Source organism: Canis lupus, chromosome 22 (genome assembly GCF_011100685.1).
Source record: "Canis lupus familiaris isolate Mischka breed German Shepherd chromosome 22, alternate assembly UU_Cfam_GSD_1.0, whole genome shotgun sequence".
Lineage (NCBI taxonomy): Eukaryota > Metazoa > Chordata > Mammalia > Carnivora > Canidae > Canis > Canis lupus.
This window is the reverse complement of record NC_049243.1, coordinates 9887597-9911601: the sequence shown is the minus strand read 5'-3', so window position 1 is coordinate 9911601 and position 24005 is coordinate 9887597. Positions and strand designations below refer to the sequence as shown.

The window sequence follows — 24005 nt, the reverse complement described above, 5'->3', positions numbered from 1 at the left end:
AGGGAAAAGCATCTTAAATTCCCTTTTTGGGAGTTAGACTATCCACAACATTGAGGTCACGACTGGAGCCAGCTGATTTTTGAGGGCCAGGTTTTCAGGGATGGTGTTTTTCTTTTATCTCTTTAAAAAGACATGTCACTTATGGTCCTGATAACAGCCTAGGCTAAACTGTTTAGCATTTTCATTTTAAAAGGTGATACTTAAATTGTCTTTTTAAACTTTCATTGTAAAAGGTGATAGTTAAACTGTCTTCTTTCAGCCCTAACATCAACACCTCCCCTGCTCCCGCCCTGATAATAGGCTCTGGGATTGTGCGAGAATTGCATTTCTCCTCTCTTCTTCTCCCAGTTGGGAGCAGAAATGAAGACTTGCTCAAGACTCTGAGATTCTTTTCCATTCCAATTCAGTCAAGCTCAGCCCCTAGAAGAGATGCTGACCTGATTCTAACAGTCTTCGTTTATAATGAGATCAGTTTTTACTGTAGCCTACTCTAAGTGGAGAATCTGTTTCTTGGAAAACAAGATTAAAATTCGCCCCTAACTTGAAAAGCACATGATCCAGGATCAATAGGTCCAGCAGAGCTAGACAGAAAGACTGGATATAAATCCCACAGTGCCACCCCATCCTATTCCATCTCCCCCTGCCCTCCCCTGCTCTTCCCTTCCTTCCTCCCATCTTCCCTCACCTGTCCCTAGGGTAAGACAAAGAGGTATCTTTTCCAGAATGCCCGACAACGTGTTCCATAATAATGCAACCCTTCCCCCACAGAATCATGGCACTCTTTACACATGGCTTCTCAAGGAGCAACAGAGAAGGCACTTACTTCCTTCATAGAATGTGACAGGGTTCAATACATAATGAACAAAATGTCATAATAGCTTGATAAAGGCACTTTGTAAAACACATGGAACAAGTAATTAAAAAAAAAAAAACCTCTAAATGAAGATTCAATTCCAAAGGGAAGAATGCCGTTGGGTTTTTTGACAAAGCAAAATATTCCAAAATTCAATTGTTTAATAGGGCTTTCCCCGGCAGCACTGGCACATATTAATTCTCATTTCAAGGCAGCATGTTTATTTTAGTTCCAACCTACTTTCAATGGTAGGTAATTAGGGAAACTAAAAGTGCATATCTTATTGCTTAATTTAGAGTCTACCACTGTGTTTCTAGGCCTTTCTTGGGATGTGTTTTAATGATTCAGAACGATGAAAGATTTTTATTCAACTTTAACTGCTTGAGAAAGGCAGTGAATAAAAGTCAGGTTATAGATTCTGATTTTTAAAAGAAACCTCGTCCTCTTATTTTAAACCCCAGCTTTTGCACATGCAAGCGAAGTTCTTGGGTAATAAATTCCACCAGAAGCTCTCAGGGCTCCTGACATCACTGCTCCAGGCATTTCTCTGAGGTCCAGGCACTTACCACAAGATTCCCGCCAGTGTCACCAGGAAAAAATTATCTTGGGTGGCCACCGTGGAAGCCACAGGTGTCTGTGGAGTATTTTTCTACCTAAAGAGAGGTAAGAAGCCACATCAAAAACAAAAACAATTGCATAGCATCAAAACTCCCCTCTGCTGGAGTGGTATTCTCCAAGAGAAATACAGTGTCGGCCCCCATATAATGTAATTCTATATTCTCTAGTAGCCACACTTTATTAAAATAAGCAATATAGTATGATTAAACTACATCATCTTATCTTGGACGTTTGTACTTTTTGGCCAATATCTCCCCGTTTCCCCCAGTCCCCGGAAAACACCATTGAACTGTATCTGTAAGTTCAACTTCTTTTTTACGAAGTCCACACATAAGCGAGACCATACAGCACCTGCCTCTCTCTGTCTTGATTATTTCACTTAGCACAATGCCCTCCGGGTCCATTCATGTTGTCACAAACGGCAACATTTCTTTCTGTTTTGTGGCTGAATAATATTCGCTTTTATGTACGTACCACATCTTCTTTGTACACATTCCTGTCCATGCACACCTAGGTTGTTTCCACATTGTAGCTACTATGAATAATACTGTAATGAACACACTAGTGCAGGTACCTCTTCAAGATACTGATTTTGTTTCCTTCAGATATATACCCTTAGCTAAAATTAAAAATTCTGTTTCTCAGTTGCACTAACCACACTTCTAGTCCTCAGTGACCCCAGGTCACTAGCTAGGCTACTATACTGGACAGTGCAACCCTAGAGATCTTTTAATCCAGGGCCATAAGGTGTAGGAATCTTGACCCAGCTGCCACCAGATCCTGAGCCCCACCAACAATGAGACCCCCCTCCTCCTCCCACCAAGTGCTCCAGGCAACTGTCGGTTCAGGTGGTTGGAAAGCCCTCCTTAAAAAGTGTGGAGCTGAAAACTGCTGCCTGTCATTTCTATCTCCAGATCCTACCTCTATTTTCCAGAAAGTCTGTCCCCTCCCTGGGGGGTGATGGGAGCAGCCCACACAGCCCCCAAAAGCCAGACAGGTCCAGCTGGGGTCTCCTGAGGTCTCCTTACTATAGACCCCAATCTGTCTGCCATAGGGCACCACGTCTATTCAAGAGGAGTCAGGCTTTTTGAGAAAGCCTTCTTTCCCACCCCTGGCCCCTTGATCACATAAAGGGGAGGGTGGACAAGAAGAGCAGTTAATAACGGCTATTCCCTGAGGCAAAGCGGCTCTGCTCTTTCCCGGCTCACGCCATAAAACGCAGCAGCAGAAGAGTGACCCTAAATGCTGCAGGAAAAGAGTCCACATAAAACTGAGCACTTGGTACCTGGCACCGGGAGATTTTTCAGAGAAAGCACTTTTGGAGAAAAAATGAACAGAGTAGAGAAAAGCAGTTAAACTTTAATACATATATAAATATTAGTTTTGCATAAATGGGGTCATATGATTGATGCCATTATCATGAACCCTGTACCCCACCCCGTATCAGTATCAGCAGCTCCCCATTCCCACACCCCCACCCCACAACACATATTAAGAATCCAGCATGTGTCCTAGATTTTTCTCCCAACTTAGAGAATCCAGCACAGCCCTTCATATACTTTTGAGTTGGCTTGTCATGGTGTGTTTTACAAAACCAAGATCTTTTAATACACGCTTTCCTGTACCTTGCTTTTCTCACCGAGCTACCTTTCAGTTATATGGAAAAAAAGAGCCCTCCCTGTGTCTCACACTGAGCCCAGATCTTCCCCCTGCTTGGTGGAATGGCTGGTGTGCACCTCCCAGACACACACACACACACACACACATGCACACTCACACACATACATGCTCTGGGGCTCTGGGGCTGACCCAAAGTAGGACTGGCTCACCTGGCCAGTTGAGACCACAAGGATGCCCCAGACCTCAAGATAGCTGGAGGTGATTCTGCAGGTGTCAGCCTGGCTGCCTGCGCAAACTGGAGAGAAGAAGAAGAAAGTTCTCCCTCCCGCATCTCTGGCAGCCCATACCACCACCTTCAGTGCCCTCGCCTTCAGTGTTCTGTGTTGCCAACATGTACACATCTTCTTTCCACTCTCAAGTTTGGGGAGCACTTAGGAAATTGAAATGCACACCAATAACCAGAAACCCGACAGGTCTGCAGGTGTGAATGGACTTCTTTACACCAGGTGTACCAACTTGAAAGACACAATTTTGCAGTGGATGCAGGGAGGAGCACTCATCTGTCTTGGGAAGCGTTCAATAGCTGCCTTTACTCTGCTCACTTCCCCTCTCCCATCCCTGGCCCCTGCCCTAGACGCAGACAGCGACGATGCTCCCAAAAGGACCCAGATCTGTCCTCTTGCACCACTTGTTCCATGGGGTGGAGTGAGAACTGTGCTCCCCAAAATGCGTCATGTGTCAGTGCCTATAGTACCACCAGAAATCACGGGGCAATGTTTCCTTCATCCATTTTTAATTGCTGCAGATTATAATGACATTCTTTACAAAATAAATACTTAACCACCTTCCCTTAGATTTTTCAGGCCCGAGGAGGACGGAGATGTAAAGCTTTCGGTTAATAGCTTAGTTTATTCTGGTGTCATTCCTTTTATTTCCTTTCAGCTTGTTATTTATGGTTTAAATTTTTTGCACCCTGGTGCTTGGCCTGCTTTCCTCGGGAGGATAATTAAGAAAAAGAATTTAGATGTTCAGGCATTTTTTTTTTTTTTTTTTTTTTTTTTTTTACCATTGGTCTGGAGACAGTAAAAGAGTATAGCAGGAAAAAAAAAAAAAAAGGAAATGCGAGAGAAAGGGGCAAACAGCACTGCTGCAGTCACCACCAAAACCCCAAAATAAAACCAATGACTTCCCTAAAGGGTAGTAAGGTGTTATTCTTGGCATTTGGGATGGCACAACCTATCATTCTAACCCTCAACAGATTCTGTTAGGCAAATGGCTAAATGACAGGACTCGTGTGTGTGTGTGTGTGTGTGTGTGTGTGTGTGTGTGTGCAGACAAATTATCATGGAGCTCATCTGTGACCAAATGGTCCTGTAATTGAAATGGGAGCGAGATTCTCCAAAGTGCATGTGCCCTACAGCTGACCTGATCCCACGTCTGTGGGCCTGTGAGACCAAAAGAATCAAGAACGGAAGCCAAAATCAAAATGGAAAGTATGCTTCTCCCACCACATAAAGAAGCTGGTGTTTAATTAGACAGGGGCCATGAATCTCAGCCTTCAGAATAAAACACAGGGGCAAAAACAATAAAACTTTCTCCATGAGCGACTCCTCCTCCTCTGGAAGACAGTGATAATGAAACCGACAAATATACCTTGGAGGCCGGCTTCAAGAATCCAATCGATTTATTTAATAATTTAGGAATCACTTCCAGCCATCTCTCCCATTAAAATCTGAGGGGCCATTGTGTTCTCTGTTTCCTCGGTTCCTTGCCCTTCCCTTAGCTATGCCTCACTGGCTTTAATAAATAAGTAATACAGGGGGGTTGGGGGGCACTTATCTGGAGTGCCTCGCCTTCGCCTTCACCCTGCAGGGCTCTCTGATTCTTTTCTACCTGGGTATAAATGGAGTCGAGAACAATCTTCTCTCCCGTCAAGGCTGGGCCAGCAGGGTTGGACCTCTCGGGGTGGCCGCGGCAGCCCGGGAGCCCAGGGCGCTGCTCGAGCCCAAAGACGTGCAGAATAAATAACACGTTAAGACAAGCTCGGAGAGGCCGAGGCCGGGGCTCACTCCCGAGGCACAGCGTGTGCGCGCAGGCGACTCTCCAGCTAGTAAATGGCAAGAAACCACAGCGGCCAGTAGGGGAATTCCAAGAGCATCAAAGTAAACTGTGATCATTTGTAGTTTATTGCTCAAAAGCGAGAGCTGCTGAACCCAGCCTCGGTTAGTTTCCTCGTGATGCTTTGAAGAAAACAGGGAAGAGACTGCTCCGGTATAGCAGGGCGCACAAAGCAACTGGCCTGAGCGCAGCAACCATTCCTCTTACCCTCCCCGTCGGGCAAGCATGGGTCCCCCATCCTCCACCCCTAGCCCTCCAGCCCCAGGCTCCAGGCCCCCGGCCCCTGGCCCCGGGCTTCAGTGACCCAGGGGTGCCCCGGGACGCGCGGAACCAGGGCGGCCTGGGGGGGAGGGGGCGCGGGAACCAGGGGGTCCTGGGAGGGGCGCGGGGAACCAGGGGGTCCTCAGAGGGGTGCGGGGAACCAGGGGGTCCTCAGAGGGGTGCGGGGAACAGGGGGTCCTCAGAGGGGTGCGGGGAACCAGGGGGTCCTCGGAGGGGCACGGGAACCAGGGGATCCTGGGAGGGGCGCGGGAACCAGGGGGTCCTGGGGGGGCGCGGGGAACCAGGGGGTGCTGGGGGGGCGCGGGGAACCAGTGGGTCCTGGGAGGGGCGTGGGAACCAGGAGGTCCTCGCAGGGGTGTGGGGAACCAGTGGGTCCTGGGAGGGGCGCGGGAACCAGGGGGTCCTCGGAGAGGTGCAGGGAACCAATGGGTCCTGGGAGGGGCGCAGGAGCCAGTGGGCCCTCGGATGGCGAAGACCCCGATGCCTGCAGAGCCACCGGAATGGTGACTCAGAAGCGACAGCTGGCCGCTGGCATGGCTGGCTCCATCTACGACCAACATGGCTAGTCTCCAGGCCAAAACCCAAGCCATTGGCACAACCAGCATCCACTTCCCAGCCTCTGCCCAGCGCCCACAAGCCGCCTCTGAGCGCCCCTCTTCCTAGGCCAGCCACTTCTACTGTTTACAGGTCTCTCTCCAACCCTTTGCAGGTGTACTCCTGATTGGAAAGCCTGCCCCTCTACCCTCCTCCCTGTCTCCAGCTAGACTCACTCATTTTTGCCCTGGAAGACTTGGCTTAGTTAGGCAGGAACCACCAGGACCCAGAACTTCCCAGGCCACTGCCCCACGGCACTGAGAACATGCATGTCTTGCCACTGATCATCTGATAATGTAATTATTTACATTCCGTCGGGGCTGTATCCCCATACTGAACATATGCGAGCGCACACGGTGGTGCTGAGGCAACCTGCATCCCTACGTGTTGAGGAAAGCTGAGCTGGCTCGCGGCCAGGAGTCCTTGCCAGTCTGTGTAACTTGCACTTTCCAGATTTTTCCGCTGGGGGAAAGAGGAGGGAAGAGGGGACTGAAGTGCTTTGTCTCCCCTGGAAACCAGCATCCCAGTCTTCACCCAGCAGCCAATGCAAGGGCAATTTATCCCTGCCAGGAAAGCACGGGCAGCAAGCCACAGAGCCGCTTCTCTCCATCCACAAATTAATGATCATTCCCGGTGTTAATTCCATAAATAATTCATGAAGTCAAATATAAGGTATCTCTAAGCCCCCACCAGCCATACTGTGCGGCCTCACTCACAGGAGACATTTAAACACAAACCTGGAAGCCTCTTTGGTTTGCAGGAAGTTCTGATAAGGCTAAACGCACATTAAATTTAGCCAAATGCCCTTTATTCCATAAATATTCATTGAGCACCCTGTCTGTGCCAGGCATGGTGTGGGCTGAGGCTGAATAAAGGGCACACAGTCTCTCCAGTAAAGGACAGAGTCTCTCCTTTATGGTTGACCAGGAGAAACTCAGAAACATCACAGAGTGTTAGCACTGAACAGACAACACAGGGAGGCTGAAGAGTGTAGAGGTTGAGTCTCTGTCCTCTGGAGTCCAGCAGATCTGGCTTCTAACCCCAATTCCTGGCCAAGTGACCTGGAGCCAGTTCATCTCTCCCTAAGCCTCAGTCTCCTCATCTGTTGGGTGGGTATGATGGCAATGATAGTCTCCACCTCATAGGGTTGGCCTACAGAAAGAAAGCAAGTAATGTGAGGCATTAAAATGATTAATATTATGATATAAAACACACTCTGGGGGACGGGGGGAACCAGAGAAGGTCTTTTGGAGAAGCTGAGTCCCAAAGGATGCATGGGAGAGGGTACGGGAGATTTGGAGAAAGAGGAGCTACACAATTCCCAGAGCCCAGGGCAAAATAAAGAGGCAGGTCCCCTTCTTCAAGAAGTATTGAGACTTTCAAGACAGTGACAACAGAGCGTTAAAGCAAGCACAGGGTCGCTATAAGCAGAGATTGTCGTGCCACTACACAGCCGGTGAAGCCAACCCGAGGAGAAGGTATGTTCCCCACAATCAAGCACGTGTCACGTACTAGGACTACAGGGGTGGCGGCTCTGGCTCACTACAGCCTGAGTTTTAAGCCCCAGTATGAATGCAAGATGCTTCTGACTGAACTACATCCGCTCTGGCTGTTGCATCGAGGTTTGTGCATGTGTGTGAATGACATCACTGCACCCCTCACTCCTCTGATGCTGCCTACAAGCGAGAGAAGGCACAGGGCCACTTTTCCAGGTCCCTCACAGGCCTGGGATTCCTGAAAGAAATCACTGGGAATCCTGGGGTTTGAGATCCAGGCATCCTGGGTACCAGCCCCAGGCCTCGCTCAGGGCAAGTCACCTCCATCGCTGGTCACCAGCTCCTCATCTGTGTAGTGCAGCAAGTAGACTCATTAATCTCTAGGATTCCTTTGGATAGAATATTGGACCTTTCTGTGCAATAGCAGCAGGAGGAAGAAAATAAAAGTCTGCAAAGCCAGAGTAAAGTAATAATAATTTTAAAACAAGCTATATACCTGCTGACTTTTTAATATACCATTTCTGGTCTGGGAAAAAACTGTATTATGCAAAATAAAATGCTGTTGAAAATTCCCATAATGTCCCCATATGCATTTCATTTAGCCGGTGTGGTGTATATCATGCCATTAAGCCTCTGTGTAATAGGGGTTCTAGAGCCTAGAATCCCTGGTAACAATCCATTTGGACTGCTCGGCGTGGGGGGCACATGTTTCCTGTACATCACTGACTGGTTTTATTGCTTAGAACATTTGCACAAAGTCAAACAATTACCCCCGAGAGATGGATCATTTGCTCCTGCTTTTCCTCACCTGAAGTTGCCATCCTTTAAACTCCCTTCTTTGGATAATCTCCCTGACTCACAGCTGAAACCATCCATGGAGCCACACGCCCCAGGAACTTAGATAGACCCCAAAAGGCAGCCAGGACCAGGGTCTTCTCCTCTGGAAACTCTTCTAAGCAATTGGACATCTTAACATTGGTTCTCAAACTGGAACGTACGTGGCAATTTCCTGGATAGCCTGTTAAACGTGATTGCTGGACACAGCTTCCAGAGCTTCTGATTCAGTAGAGCTAACAAATTCTCAGTGATGCTAATGCTGCTGGTCCCAGAACCACACTTGGAGAACCACTCTATTTGAGAGGAAACAGTAGCAAGTTCCTAGTCCACTTGTAAGATGGACAATTTCTAAGATATGATCAGATGAAAGCTCCCCTCTGTGTAATGAATGAAGGGCAAGGCAGTCAGAAATTCTCTGAGGCTGGGTTTACCCTCAAGGGGGCATCAGTGTCTCCCAACTAGGTTTCAACCTCCAAAGAGACAGGTATTCTTCTGGGGGCCATTCATTTCCGGGTATTGGGCTGGTGGGTGGGGGGCCCACGGGGAAGAAAGTGCTCACAGAAGGTGTTCAGTCTGCACTGGGAAGAGGCCCCACTCTCAGCCTCAAGTAGAGACACTCTCCCAAGGCTCTACCCTGCCCTAAATCCTGAGCAAGCAGCATCGGGATCACCTGGCTAGTTAGAAATGCACAATCTCAGGCCCCAACCCAGATCTCCTGAGCCGGATCTGTATGTTCAACGGGATTCCCAGCAATGTGTCTGCACATTATGGTTTGAGAAGCACTTCCCTAGAGAACATGGCAGTGGGGAGAAATGCCTCTGACAAAAGGGGGCAGATTTTCCAAGAGTGCAGTTCCTTCCATGTGAACTTGAGCCTGACCAGAGTCTAGCTTGGAGAGAAGGAGGTGGAAGGGAGAGGACATGCACATAGAGTAGCACTTGTCTCTATCTCCTGGTCCAGACCTAGGGAGGCCTGTGATGTGTGACATGCCGAGGCCTGACGAGGAGTTGCACACTCAAATGCCAGGAGGGTAACATGTGATCAATGCATGAATCAGGTGATGATGCCTTTGACTTACCAGCTAGAGGCTTGCAGCTTTGGAACTTGGAAAACACTGTGCTTGCCAAACAGAAGTGTTAGCCGGCTGGGCTCCATCTGCAGGCTACCAGTTTCTGATCCCTGCCCCACAGTTTTGGCTAAAATACACTGGCAACCTACTATACACCAGGCATGTTATCATTATTTCCATTCTACACTTGAGAAAACTCAGGCAAAGGCAAAGGAAGTAATTTACCCTCCTCCAATTATGCAGCTAATAAGGAGTGGAGCTGGGATTTGCATGGGGCAGTGTGGTCAGAGGGCTAGACAAGAAGGCCTCCTGTATAGAAGGCCACACCTGTGGGTAGAGAGTGGCATCTATCCTGAAGGTAGGCAGAAGCAGATTCTTTTAGAAGAAACCAGCACCTGTCAGGTGGTCTTAGGACAAACCTATCATTTATTATCCAAAATAGGATGTTTGGGAGAATAAAAAAAAATGTTAATTCTTATTAACTATGCTGCACAATAGATGTAAAGGCAGAGAGTCCAATGGAGGGCTGAGGGACTGAGGGACTCAGTCCCCCTCTGATTGGACTGAGGCTTAAACAAAGTCTCTGCCACTCTAACCAGGGAGACAATAGGAATCGAAAGTGAGGATGGGTAACCCATGCCTTGGAACCAGACCATCCAGTTGGTGGTGCTGGGATTTTTCTCAATTTCTGTCTGTTTGTTTTAAGATTTATTTATTTATTTATTTATTTATTTATTTATTTGAGAGAGAGAGCGAGAGCACAAGCCAGGGGACGGATAGAGGGAGAGAGAGAATTTTAAGCAGACTCCACGCTAGGTGTGGAGCCCTACGTGGGGTTCAGTCTCACGACCCTGAGATCATGACCTGAGCCACAAAACCAAGAGTCGGGCGCTTAACCAACAGAACTACCCAGGCACCCCTGCCTGTTTTTCTTTTATTACCCACAAAATCCAGTAAGGGCTTGTGAAATGCATCCCTCCTCTGGAGCCGCCTCCCCCCTAGTTAGATAAACTAAGCAAGGGGACAAAGTAGGGAGTCCAGTCCTCCCCTTCTCCCCACATGGCAACTCCTCCCACTGTTGTCAGCCTTGGAGGGTCTGGTCTTACAGGGGAAATTTTACCTAACATTACAATCTCCCCCCCCTAAAATCTCTATAGCAAGGCCCTCATCCCGGAATCTGCCTCTAGACTCAAGCAAATAAATACCTTGATCATTTTCAAAGAGCAACCTGTGTCATTGTGCCCTCGCCACAATAGGGAGAGAGGTTGTACTACCCCCATTTCATATCAGAGGCTCAGACAAGAGCAGTGAAAGCGACCAATTCTGAAATGGAAGCAATCAGACCTAATGAAAAGCAGGACTGATTGGGCTGGGTCCGTTAACTGAGAATAATTACCGGCTCCTTTTTTTTTTTTTTTTTTTTTTTTAAGGAACTCCCACAGTGACCGCTGGGTGGTTCCTCTTGAGTAAATAAAATGAGTGAGGAAGGATTTTTGTTTTGTATGGAACTGGCCTGAGGCAGCAGGTCCACACAAGGGAGCAGTGCCTGGGTCGTGCCTAGCCCTGGTTCATCTTTCTTCTTTATGCAGCTGCCAGCAGATGTCCTTCCCACAGCAGCCCCAGCCATCCAGATGGCACGAGAGTCTAATTGCCATTGTTAGCACGGATGGTGCATTCCAAAAGAGGAGAGAAAATCAGCCAGGAGAGAAAATATCTCTTCTCTCTGAGGAGCCACCTACTGCCTTCGTTTAATACAGATGAGCATCCCGCTATGCCACTCTGCCATCTGTGTCTGAGGGAAAGGACTAGAAGCCCCTTCTTGCTTCGGGAACCATATGGAAGCCATTAAGAAGGATGTCCTTGCCACTCATCGGCCCAGGGCTGATGAAAAGACATTAGTCCCCCAAAACTAAAAAGTCTGACAAGACCAAGTATTGGCGAATATGTGGTGCATCAGTATCTCTCGTACGTCGCTGAGGAGCCTGCAAATCAGAACACCCCCTTTGGAGAATCTGTACACCGTCTAGTAAAGGTGAAAATATCCACTTCCTGTGACTTTTGCAATTACACTCTGAGGTATGGGACCCTGTGGAAATGCACGCCTAGGCATGCCGGGATACACAGACTAGAATGTTCATGGTAGTGTCGTGCATGGTTATCACAAACTTGAAACGACCCAAATGTCCATCAGCAGTAGACTAGATGAATAAGTCACAAATCAGTGCCATTGCTATTGTTATTATACAGCAATGAAAATGAGTAAGCATAATCTTGAGAAAAAAAAAAAAAAGCAAAAGACAGAAGAATGCACACAGTATGATTGCATTTATATAATGTTCCAAATCATCAAAATACCAGAAACATCCAATACTACCCCCTATTGCTTTGGGATGCATTTGTGTGTAGTAAACATTAACATAAAGCAAGGAAAAGTATTACCCCACGTGAGTATAGTGTGTATAATTCTAGGGGAAGGAGGGAATTATGACACGGTGGGAAGGGTTGGGGGATTGTATGTTAGGTACTGGCAGCGTCCTATTTCTTGACCCGAGGAAGGTGGTACCCGGGTGTTTGCTTCTGTAGATGTACGCCTTGTGCATTTTTCTGTTGATATGTGATACTTCATACCCACACACAAAAGAAGTTTCAAAAAGAGAAAAGAAAGAAATCTCCCCAGGCCTGATGGCAGCTGCCCCCTACTGGCACCCAAGGAAAGTGCAAGTTGGGATGGTGTGTCTCTGGAGAGCCCAAGGAGGGGAGAAGGGATGAAAGGCACAGGAGGGGCGCAGCCTCAGGAAAGTCCTCCCGTATCCCTTTTGGAATTTTTTAGAGTTCTATTCATGAGTTGTTAACCATTTTGTTTAGCAAATCGGTTTATCCCGATGACGTCTGTGGAGGTGGCAGATGGTGATAAAGAAACCCCCACCCTCCAAATGCAGCCAGGGCCTGTTTGCTCACCCTCTGCTCTGGCATGGGCCTCAGTTCCCAGGGCTCAAAGAGTCAAAGAATGGGAAAGGGAGGGGAGGGAGCGAGGGGCAAACTGTGTGGGCAGCAGGCGGCGGGGTCTGTGGGGATGGATCGAACAGTGGCCTTTACAACAAACTGCAGCCCCAGAACTGAGCCTCGTCCTTTGCTGTGAGAGCCTTATAGATGCATGCTAATATCAAAGCCTGGGGAACCCAACCCCAGCCACTAAATAGAATCAGTGGGGCAAGAGCCAGAGGTGTCCTGGGCAGGGAAGCATGGAGAGCATGAGTTTGTATGAAAATCCAATGAAGAACTAGATGACAGTACGTATAAGAGCCAAGAGGCTAGAACTCTCTGCTCCCTGTTGTTGTCAATAGCCCCATCTGGTCCCTCCACTGCAGAAGAGTTTGCAAAAGGCCTCTTCTAGGGCCTGACAGTTCCTCTGAAAAGGAAAAGCCAGAGCAGACGTTTTCAGGGGCTTAAGTCCAGAGTGGGACGGGCGGGATGAGACAGTGACAATGAGATGTAGTTCTATTCTTTAACACTGGGGAAATGGCATAATGGGCCTATTCATTAATCAGGTTAAAATGTGGTCTTCCCTCTGCGTCTAATGTTAGTGACAACCCAATTTAATAAAAAAGGAGACTTATACAAGTCCTTGGGTCTGAGCTCTAAAATGACATTTTGCAGCTTGTGCCTTTTGAAATCTGAAGATGTTTGGATTTCCAGATAATCTAACAAAGGCCTCTCCCATTTCCTGAAAGACTACATCAAGGACCTTTGAAGCTGTTTCTAATTTGTTGCCTTGAAAGGGTTGCCCCTAAGTAAGATAACGTTCCCAAGCCCAAGGTTTCAGGAAGCTGTTCTGATCCAAGAACAGCTATAAGAAATAGATTAAATATAACTCTCCATTTATTCACCAGATATTTATTAAGTGCTGTCTAGATGCCAGGCCTGGGGCTGGCCACTGTGGCTAATGTTGGATGGAGCTGCTATCTGGTGGGGAAGGAGGATGACACAAGGGTCATACGATGGGATGCTGAGTACTTTGATTCAGGAAGCACGAGGCACTATGGGACCACATGAAAGGGTCTCCTACCAGGCTTTGGGGTCTGGGAAGGCTGCTTAGAGAAATGCCATACAAACTGAGCAGTGGAGGGTAAACAGAAGCCAGCCAGGGAAATGGCATGGGAGAGCAGTGTTTGGGGTAGAGGGAACAGCATATGCAAAGGCCAGAAGGTAGGCAACAGATGGGGTGCTCAAGGTACAAAGCCAGGAACTGAGGAGTATAGAGAAATGAGGCCCTAGAAGCAGGAGGCACCAGGTCATCAGAGGCCTCATAGGCCATCTGAAATAGTCAGACTTTGTTCTAAGTGCATGGGGAAATCTCTGCAGGGGTGTGAGCAGATTGCTAGATTAGAAAGATTACGTTGGTGGCTGTATAGAGTGTGGATTCGAGGAAAACAAGACAAGCGTCATGGAGACAAGTTGTGAAGATGTTTCTGTTCCCAGATGTGCAAGGCTGGTAAGCTCAAGCAGGAAGTGAAGGTGGCATGGAGATATGTGAGTGGGCTCAGGGAAGAACTGATGGTTCTTGGTATACGGAAGGGGAAGCACTTAAGGCTGCTTGACTTCACTACTTCGGTGAAAGGAAATGCTTTAGAATACAAAGCATCCATATCTAATACAAGTAATCAATCATTTCCTTTTAAATGTGGTTGTGCACCTACTAAGTTAGGCCTGGACCAATGTTAGTGAACTCAGTGATGCCAATAAGATGCTCAGCAAGCATGCCAATATGGCACCATCCTAGGCTAAAAGACAGGGGCTCTGAGATCAGACTGATCTGGGTTCAAATTCTGATGCCACTTGCTCTCCCTGGGACCAGAGATGAGTCATTTAGTGTCTCTACACTCATCCTCTTATCTGTAAAGTGGGAGAACAGTGCCTGCCTTGTCGGTTTGTTGGGAAAATTAAAGTGGGTAACACCTGTAGAGTCTAGCACAGTACCAGGCACAGAAGGTTTGTCCGTGAATGCCAGCTACTGTTATCACTGGTGGTGATGGTGATGGTGGTGAACTTTTTGGTGTTGCTCCCATAGTTCTAAAGTCAATGAATCCTGTTTTAGCATAGCACGGATAAATCCCATGCAGACGTAAGAAGGTTGCTCCCTGTGGTTGCTAGGCAGGTGAAAGTCAACACTGCCATCCCAAGTGCCCAGCTGACAATGTAACACGTTTCAAAGAGACATTGATTGATCAGACCCTTACAGGCAAGAAGATACGGTGAAATGCCACCAGCATCTGTACAGATGCCTGAACATGATGGTGACAATGACATCTCTGAAATACAGATAACTTTTTCCTCTCAGTTCCCATACCCAAGAAGATACACAAATGGGTCTGAACAGCTTCACTGAGTCAGCATGAGGCTGTGCACCAATAGTAAGAAGACTGAGAACACAGCCTAGATTGCACAGAATGTTCCATGCATGGTGCTTGCAACACTCTATAGTAACACTGAGTACTGAGAGCTGCCCCAAACGCTGTTGCCTAGGCAGCAGAGCATCCAGTGATGGACTGTGGAACAAGGAAATAGGAAAACAGATCAAGAAAAGTGGCATGACCTTTGGGAGACTGAAAAGCAGAACAAGGCCAGAGCTGCATTTAGCTCCACACTAAACCAACACTTTATAGACCAGTAGTTGGGTCCGACTTTCTTCTTGGCTTCACTGTCTGCTGCTTTAATTTTTTTTTTTTTTTTTACTTTGCCAACAACAGGTCAAAACAGATCATCCTCAAATGCTCCAACATTGAAGCAAATCAATCTGCAGCTCAGCCCTGTGGGGCTGAAAATGTATGGAAGAAGTATATAATAATAGCAATGTAGTAGAAAAATAGTTTGAGATTTTAACCAAGGTTCTCATGCTCACAATACCCTAGTTCCCTCTACCCACCCTTCTCCCCCCAAGCAAACACTTCTGAATCCAGATCTTAGTGCCTGAGGAAAGGGATGGTGCAGCAGAAATGCTGAGAGAAAGAAAAAGTCTATTCTTGATTTGGGAGTTTCAAATTTGAAATTCATAGCTGAGATTAAGACAAAGACTTTTGCATTCCAAAATCTTAGGAGAAAGCTATTGTCCTAAGGGGCTCATACAGAAAATGTGGGCAGACAGAGGGGAACTGAAGGTACCTGACCACACCCCCAGCAAGCACTGGTGGGGAGGGAACAAAAAAGATCCCACAGTGATTCTACAGATTTCAGAGCTTTCCAGGAGAAGCCAACCCACTGGTAAGGCAGTGGCCTGGGATGGTGGGGTGGGACTTATAGGCAGCCGTGCCTGAAAGAGACATCCAAAGCTCCCAGCATGATGTGGGGGGAGAGCCAGATCTTCCATCTGTGCAAGAAAAGAGCAAAAATAACCAAGTAAAAGACAGATCTGGAAAGGCCTTGCAGGTCGGAGGAAAAAATATGGTCTCCATCTTAGCTGATAGAAGCCCAGAAGGCTGATGGGCATATAGAATGGGAAGTGGGCAAGAGATGACCATGACCAGAGACCAGATCTTCTCCCCAAGGATTCGGGTGGGCTGAGACCCTGAAATGATAGAGGTTAAAACTTCCATTATCGGGGCACCTGGGTGGTTCAGTGGTTGAGCATCTGCCTTTGATTCAGGTCATGGTCCCGGGGTCTTTGGATGGAGTCCTGCATTGGGGTTGCTGCAGGGAGCCTGCTTCTTCCTCTGCCCATGTCTCTGCCTCTCTCTCTGTGCCTCTCATGAATAAAAACATAAAATCTTAAAACAAAACAACACAAAACTTCCACTATCTGGCAATTTGAATGAAGGAAAGAAAAAAAAGTGGGAGGGAAAGGGGAGGGTAAGGAAGGAGAGGGAAGGGGAGGAAAGAGGAAGAGATGAGAAGGGAGATATTAAGCTTAGGTATAAAAAAAAAAATCCCAAAAATTTAATTTAAATTTTTGCACACCTGATTGTGTGGCATCACTGTCATTATTAGTGGGTTAATACTACCCTTTTCTTTGTAAATCACCTACTATGTGCCAGTCACTGAGGGCGGCGCATTGTACCAGGCATTTTCTAGAAATTTCCCTACTTATTCCTCCAAATAAAGCTCTGAGGGGCCTTATTATTCTCTCACTTCTACAAATAAGATAACCAAAGCAGAGATTTGAGTATTTATCCAGAATGTCACAACTATTTAGAGTCAGATCCAGGATTTTATCCAGTTCTCTCTGGCCACTGGGGCACAATCAAGTGGCTTTTGCAGGATAAAGGGACCCGGAACAACCAGGCGCTGCAGGGGTAGGAGACGGAGGGGCAGAAATGTATTATCACACGGGGAGGCATTCCTGGCAAGGCTGTGCATCTTCCCTTCACTCACATAAATGGGCTCACTTCCCTGAGTGGCCAGCACCCGGGGGGGGGGGGGGGCCAGCATCAGTGAAACATAGGGTCTTCCCACACCAGCAGCTAGTTTTCCATAATTTCTAGGGACCACCTGCCCATAAACATTCATACGTGCTAAGCCCATTCTGGGAGAGGTGGGTCCCGCCAGCCTCCTGATGACTTCCCATGAGTGCCCCTGGCGCGGGCACCAGCCAGGACAGACCCAACAGCAGTTCTGTGTGTCTTCAGAGATCTCACAAATCCCTGCTCAATATGCATTTAGGGATGATTTATCACTTGCTCAATGGGCTGATGGTTTCCTGTGCTCTTTGATTTCAGGCCTCTCATCCTGCCTAGTGGAACTGATGATGGCAAGGCAGCCGCGCCCTGACGGAGGAAGGGAAGCAGCTATTTCAAACTTGTGAATAAATAATCTTTTAGGTAACAGATTTGAGCTAAAAGGAGATTGTTGCCCTAAACAGAGTCAATTATATACAGTCAGGGGCTTCTGTAGTGTATGTCTTCTGCACACAATGAGGAGTATTCCAATTAGGAGGCGGTGGTTCTTACGCCAGGATATTTGAGGGCCATCTGAAGGTTGCAATTCAGACTGCGTGTATTCAATGCTTAATTGTCACTATATCTAACAGTAAATCCCTTATCTTCCAAATTAAATCCTCCCTTCTAAATCCTAAAACCAATATCTTAAATCCTTTTTATTTTTTTTTCCATTTGCTACCCCTCAAAATCCATATTATGTTGATTCTTCTTCCTCAGTAATCCCCAGAAGTGTCCCTTCCCTGCTCCCTAGTTAAACCTTGCATTCAAGTGCAAATCTCTCCCTGGAAGAACAAGCAGTCTGGCCCCTTTGGCCTGTCTCTCCCTGGTTTCCTTTTCTGCCTTTGCTTTTCTAGGAGGGCCCGCTTTACCTTCTTTCTCTAGGACTGCCAAAGGCAAGATAAGCAATTCCCAATGGTGACTCACCTTTAGAACTACTGTACCCTCTCCTGCCTGGGACTTGGAGGCACCTGCTGGTAAACAAGATACATTATCCTCCATGATACATAGAGTCCAATAATACCAGAAGCTTTTACTGAGCTCCTATTCTATGCCTCACTGGGCATGAGGCCAGGATTGATGATGGATTGTCTATAACTCTTCATGTTCATCCGCATACAAACACACACCCAGTAAGCCCAGTCAGGAAGGGGGTAGGCCTACAAGCCTCCAGAGAACCCCCTACATGCCTGCCTGAATACAGGTAGTCGGAGTTGCAACCCTCAGATGGCCCTCAAATATCCTCGTGTGAGAAAAACCACCTCCTAATTGGAATACTCGTCTTTGTGAGGAGAGGATGTGCATTACAGAAGATAATAGCAGTTTATAAATGATTCTGTTAAGGGATATAAAAATAATAAAATGCGAGCTCACATTTAATGCCTAGAATATGCGAATGTTCACAACAGCACGTAAATACTAACCCAGCTCTTGGCTCAGGAAGATAATCTTCCTCACCCTCTTTACTTCCATTTTAGCACTTACTCAGGATGAAATGTACTTGAGAGATAACTTACCCAGTTCCCCACTGGACAGTGAGTGAGTTCCTCAAAAGCAGAAACTGTTTAATTCGCTGTAGAGTCCCCAGTAGCCGGCGAAGTGCTGTGTCACCTGCCAAGAAGTATGTGCTCAACAAATACTTCTTGAACAGCTGAATAAACAAGTGGCATGCCAATAGAGCAAATGAGATGGGTGAGGAGGGTCTTCACAAAGCAGAGAAGGCCTGTGCTCTGCAAAGGTTTGCAGCTGTAAAAGTTCACCAGGCATTTGAAAAATGCCCATAACCAATGCAATGGAGCACCAGACTAGTCAGGGGCAGAGAATCAGACTGGACGGGCAGGTGGGGCCAGGTATTGAAGGGCCTCATCCTCTAAGGAGGCTGGATATAATCCTGTCAATGAGAGAGAACCTTAGTGCTCTCTCTTCCTAGAGTCCTCCAACCCCCTTAAACAATCACTCTCCTCTGACAAACATATCAACATGTGACACCATTTCATTAAGGAGAAGAGAGGGGAATGGAAATAAAAGTTCCCAAGGTTGACACTCAACAACAACAAAAAACAAACAACCCAATTTAAAAAGCGGGCAAAGGGGGATCCCTGGGTGGCGCAGCGGTTTGGCGCCTGCCTTTGGCCCAGGGCGCAATCCTGGAGACCCGGGATCGAATCCCACGTCAGGCTCCTGGTGCATGGAGCCTGCTTCTCCCTCTGCCTATGTCTCTGCCTCTCTCTCTCTCTCTCTCTCTCTCTCTGTGACTATAATTAATAAAAAATAAATAAATAAATAAAAAATAAATAAAAAGTGGGCAAAGGATTCAAACAGCCATTTTTCCAAAAAAGACGAACAAACAGCCAAGGAATGACTCAACATCACAAATCATTAGGGAATTGCGAAGCAAAATCAGAATAACACTTCACACCCATTAAGACGGCCACTATAAAAAAAATAATAATAATAATAACAAATGTTGGTAAGCATGTGAGAGATTGGAACACTTGTACATTGTTGGTGAGAATATAAAACGCTATAGCCATTGTGGAAAACGTTATGGTGGATCCTTCAATATTTCCACATAACATTAACATATGAACCAACAATTCTACGTCTATATACTCAGAAGAATTGAAAGCAGAGACATGAGCAGATATTTGAACCCCCATCCTCTTAGCAGCACTTTTTGCAATAGCAATAAGTGGCAACCTAAATTTCCATCAACAAATGTGCTATATATATACATATATATATATATATATATATATATATATATATGTACAGATACATACACACACACACACACAATAGCATATTATGTACCCTAAAGAGGGAGGAAATTCTGAGACAGGCTTTCAACATAGATGAACCTTGAAATATTATGCTAAGTGAAATAAGCCAGACATAAAAGAAAAACTATTATATGCTTCCACTTACAGGAGGTACCTACAACGGTCAAATTCATACAGACAGGATCTAGAACAGAGGCTATGAGGGGCTAGGGGAAAAAAGGAATGGGGAAGGCTTTTTGGTCTTTTTTTTTTTTTTTTTTTTTTTTGGTTGGTTGGTTAGGTTTTTTTAGGTAATCTCTACACACAATATGGGGCTCAAATTCACAACCCTGAGATTGAGCCATACACTCTACCAACTGAGCCTGCCAGGCACCCAAAATGAGAAGTTTTCATGGGTACAGAGATTCAGTGTGAGCTAATGAAAAAGTTCTGGAGATGGATAGTGGGTGTGGCTGCACAACAATGTTAATATATTTAAGACTACTGAAATATGCACTTAAAATGGTTAAAGTGATAAATTCTATGACATGTATATTTTGCCATCATAAGAAAATAAAAATGACAGAGTTCCTGAAGACTTGATTTTCTATGACACAGTGAATTCAAGTGACTAGGGACATCCCATGGCTTGCCAAAGTCTCTCATTTCTCCTCCAGTTGTAACACGGGTACCTGCTATTTTGGGTATTCTCTCTCTGTTATCCACTAAATCCCTTCACCCCTTGCAAACTCTTAATGAATGTGTATCTTTCCATGACACATTCTATTCATCTCTCAGCCTTGAAAGGCTTTCCCATAGCTCACCAGGCTCTGAGAGGAAAACATGGCATCTCTCACAGTTAGGTGGGCCAGGTTCCCACTAAAGTTTCTAACTAAATTATGGCATCTGCCTAAGCTGCTAAGTCTTTGACCCTGGGTGTTCGGAATACACAAAAAACTGTCTGGAGCCCATACATAAGAGGTGTGGTTTCCCTGCCTATAGATGGGCAGGGGACTGTTGTGAATCTTTTGAGCAAAGACTTCCACCAATTTGTGAGAGGAAGAAAATGTCTGTCTCTTGCCCTCAGGAAGCATCATGTCTGACCAGTCCTCTGAGAGGTTTCTAAGAATAAGAGCCAAGATGGTGGTAGGGGCAAAGCAGGAAAGCAGAGAGATACCCTCAGGGACTTTGGCACAGCGCTTCCGGTTCTTTATATGACATATAGTCAGTCATAGATAATCATTTGAAACATAAACCGTATTTCCAATAGCCATACTTTCTGTCACCCAAGGCAGATGAGAATTCTATTTTTGCTTCCTCGGGGAAGGCCTGACACAGAAGAAAATGAGAGCAATAGTTTGAGAAAAAAAAGGTTTTAGGTTTCAAAAATCTAGGACTTGAGGCAAAAACAAAAGATCCGGGATAAAATATGCTCAGTCAGAGCCAGTTTCTCCTGTTCTAGAAAGTCAGATGAGGTTTACGCCAGCTGAGGAAAGGGGAAAGAAGGACTGGAAGTTGAGCACCTCTGCATCCCTGAGGACTTTGTCCCCTGGCCCTGCACGAAACAACACATATCCCAAGAGAGCCCAGCACTCTGCCTGCTGCTAGGAGAGACCCAAAGATCTAGGAAGATCATTGAGTCCCCACAGCCTGTAGAAGACAGGAGCAACAGAAGAAACATGCCATGTGGGTGTGAAGGTAGGTCTTGGTCAGCTTTGTGAGTTTCTTTCGCTCCGAAGTAACAGGGGAGCAACATTCACCCTCGAGTATCAGGGTGGGTGGGGAGAAACAGAGAGAATCAGACTGGGAAAGGTTATAGCTGGGACTGAGTCCCCAGGAGTGATCCAGCTGGACAAATGACTGGTCACCACGTTCACCCGAGGACGTCCCATCAACTGTGTGGGGCAGATGACAACCCAGAACCAAGTGCCCCCTCCTACTTCTGTGACGTGACACAAAGCCCCTTTATCTGCCAGCCCAAATTTAGACTCAATCCCAATAAAGGGAAAAAAGACTCTCAACTAATTTAGATTAAGTTTCTATCTCTTGGTTCAATAGGGATTCAAATGAGAAAATCTACAGAGGCACCTGGGAGGCTCGGTTGGTTGAGCATCTGACTCTTACTTTCCACTCAGGTCATAATCTCAATCAGACTCCCGTTCAGCAGGGGGTCTGCCCCTCTCCCCATTCATGCTTGCTCTCTCTCTCTCTCTCTCAAATAAATAAATCTTTAAAAAGGAAGAAAAGAAAGAAAAGAAAAGAAAGAAAGAAAGAAGAAAGAAAGAAAGAAAGAAAGAAAGAAAGAAAGAAAGAAAGAAAGAAAGAAAGAAAGAAAGAAAAAAGAAAGAAAAAAGAAAGAAAGAAAGAAAGAAAGAAAGAAAGAAAGAAAGAAAGAAAGAAAGAAAGAAAGAAAATCTGCTACTGTAGGGTAAACAAAGTAAGCCACATTTCTTAAAGAGGTGAGTTTGTGGCCTATGATATGAACCCCCCTAGATATTATTATGCATATTGCTTGTCAGTTAATAATTGGTGGAGTCACATTTTACTCAAGGGTTAAGTTTGAAAGTTGGCCTGTGAAGTGAAAACCAAGTATATTCACAACTACTCTTGAAAAATGTCTTGATTTATCCAGAAAATATAGTATTGTGCCACTATTCAATACATTCAAAGGAGCCAGCTTTTCTTCCAGGTTGGAAACAGATTGCTGGTTTGTATTTTCCAATCAAGCACCAAATATAGTACTGGCTTTTGTTTAGAAGTATAGTATGCCAAAAAAAATTACAAATAAGGTTTTTTTTTATTTTCTACTGCTAAAAGCACAAGCATGTTATATTATAATTCAATCACACAAAAGAACTAAGACTTAGGTAGGAAAGCACGGAGCTGAGACTTCCCATTGTCCTTCAGGGCATACTCTCACGAGTGGCATGGAAATAAAATTTCACCCACAGCTTAAGTTGCCATTTTCTGCTTCTCAGACAACCTAACACTGAATTCACATGAGTCCTCTCCACATATGTTTTGTGTGTCTGTCACCTTTGAGCCTGACACTTAGTGGTGGAACCTGCGTGAAACAAACCTTCTGGAAACTCTATGTCAGCTGTAACTTCACACCAACCTTAAGGCGAGACTTAGTTTTTCTTCACATTCACCAAAAGACTCATTCCAAAGCACTAGTCAGGCATGTTTTCCGGAAGGTTCTGCATGTGAATCAGAAGAAGGCTTTACATCACATAGTGCACAGCTTCATGCCAAAAATGTCCACGAGACATCCCTTCTCAGGCCTTCCTCTCCATCTTAGAGCAGCCCGGTCTCCTTTCTCCCACCACCACCACCACCCCCTCTCACATTCAGGCTTTCTGCCTCTCTGCCTACCTGCCTCCTCATCCCTGCTCTTTCCCTTCCCACATTGCATTGTCTCTCCACCTTCCATATACAGTCTTTTTTTTTTTTCATATACAGTCTTTTTTTTCTATTTCATTTTTTAACCCTTTATTTTTTTATTATTTTTTTAAATAATAAATTTATTTTTTATTGGTGTTCAATTTACCAACATACAGAATAACACCCAGTGCTCATCCTGTCAAGTGCCCCCCTCAGTGCCCGTCACCCATTCACCCCCACCCCCCACCCTCCTCCCCTTCCAACAGTCTTTATCGATTCAAATTTATAAATCCATTCAGCCGAAAGGCCCCTCCACCTACCAGAACCCACTCTCTTAAAAGGTAAAGGATTATGTAGAACCATCCTCCCCGGTTCCACGTCTGTTATGTGATGGCTTATTATGAAGACAACCTGGAATAAATTCGCCATCTCAACAACCACCATTTATTAACAAGCTGAATATGCTAAACACTTTATACGTGCTATCCCAATTCCTTCCTAACAATAACTCCAGAGTATTCTCCAATTCACAAACATAGGGACGAAGGGTCAGAGAGGTGAAAGTCATCTGTTTGGTCCCGTAGCTCAACCTAAAGTCTGTAGGTGTATTCCCACAGTACACTGCCTTCAGCCTGGGGAAGAGTAAAATGGCTTCCTTACCCAAACTTCCCTTTCATATCCGATTTGTCCATCAAATTTTGCAGTCAAATGAGGATACAACCTCACTCCCAGGATCATGGTACCCAAGAGAAGAATTGTAGCAAAGGCTGTGAGCTAGCTGACCCAACCTTATCTGTAGACTTTCCAGTTAGGGTTTAACATGTGACACAACTCTGACCAATGAGATATAAATGGAGGCTGTTGGCTTGGGCTTCTGGGAAACCTTCCCAAAAGGAACAGACTGGCTCATTCTTCCCTCTTCTTCCTGCCTGAAACCCAAATGGC

The 24005-nt window shown here is 46.0% G+C and overlaps 1 long non-coding RNA gene across 1 annotated transcript in view; it reads right to left on the bottom strand.

The window, feature by feature from the left end:
- Nucleotides 1-6871: 6871 nt before the first annotated feature.
- Nucleotides 6872-24005, bottom strand: part of LOC111091828 — a 54932-nt gene continuing 37798 nt past the window's right edge. Inside the window, exon 4 of the long non-coding RNA XR_005376299.1 lies at nucleotides 6872-7237. This is a non-coding gene — a long non-coding RNA (uncharacterized LOC111091828). The remainder of the gene's footprint in view (nucleotides 7238-24005) is intronic.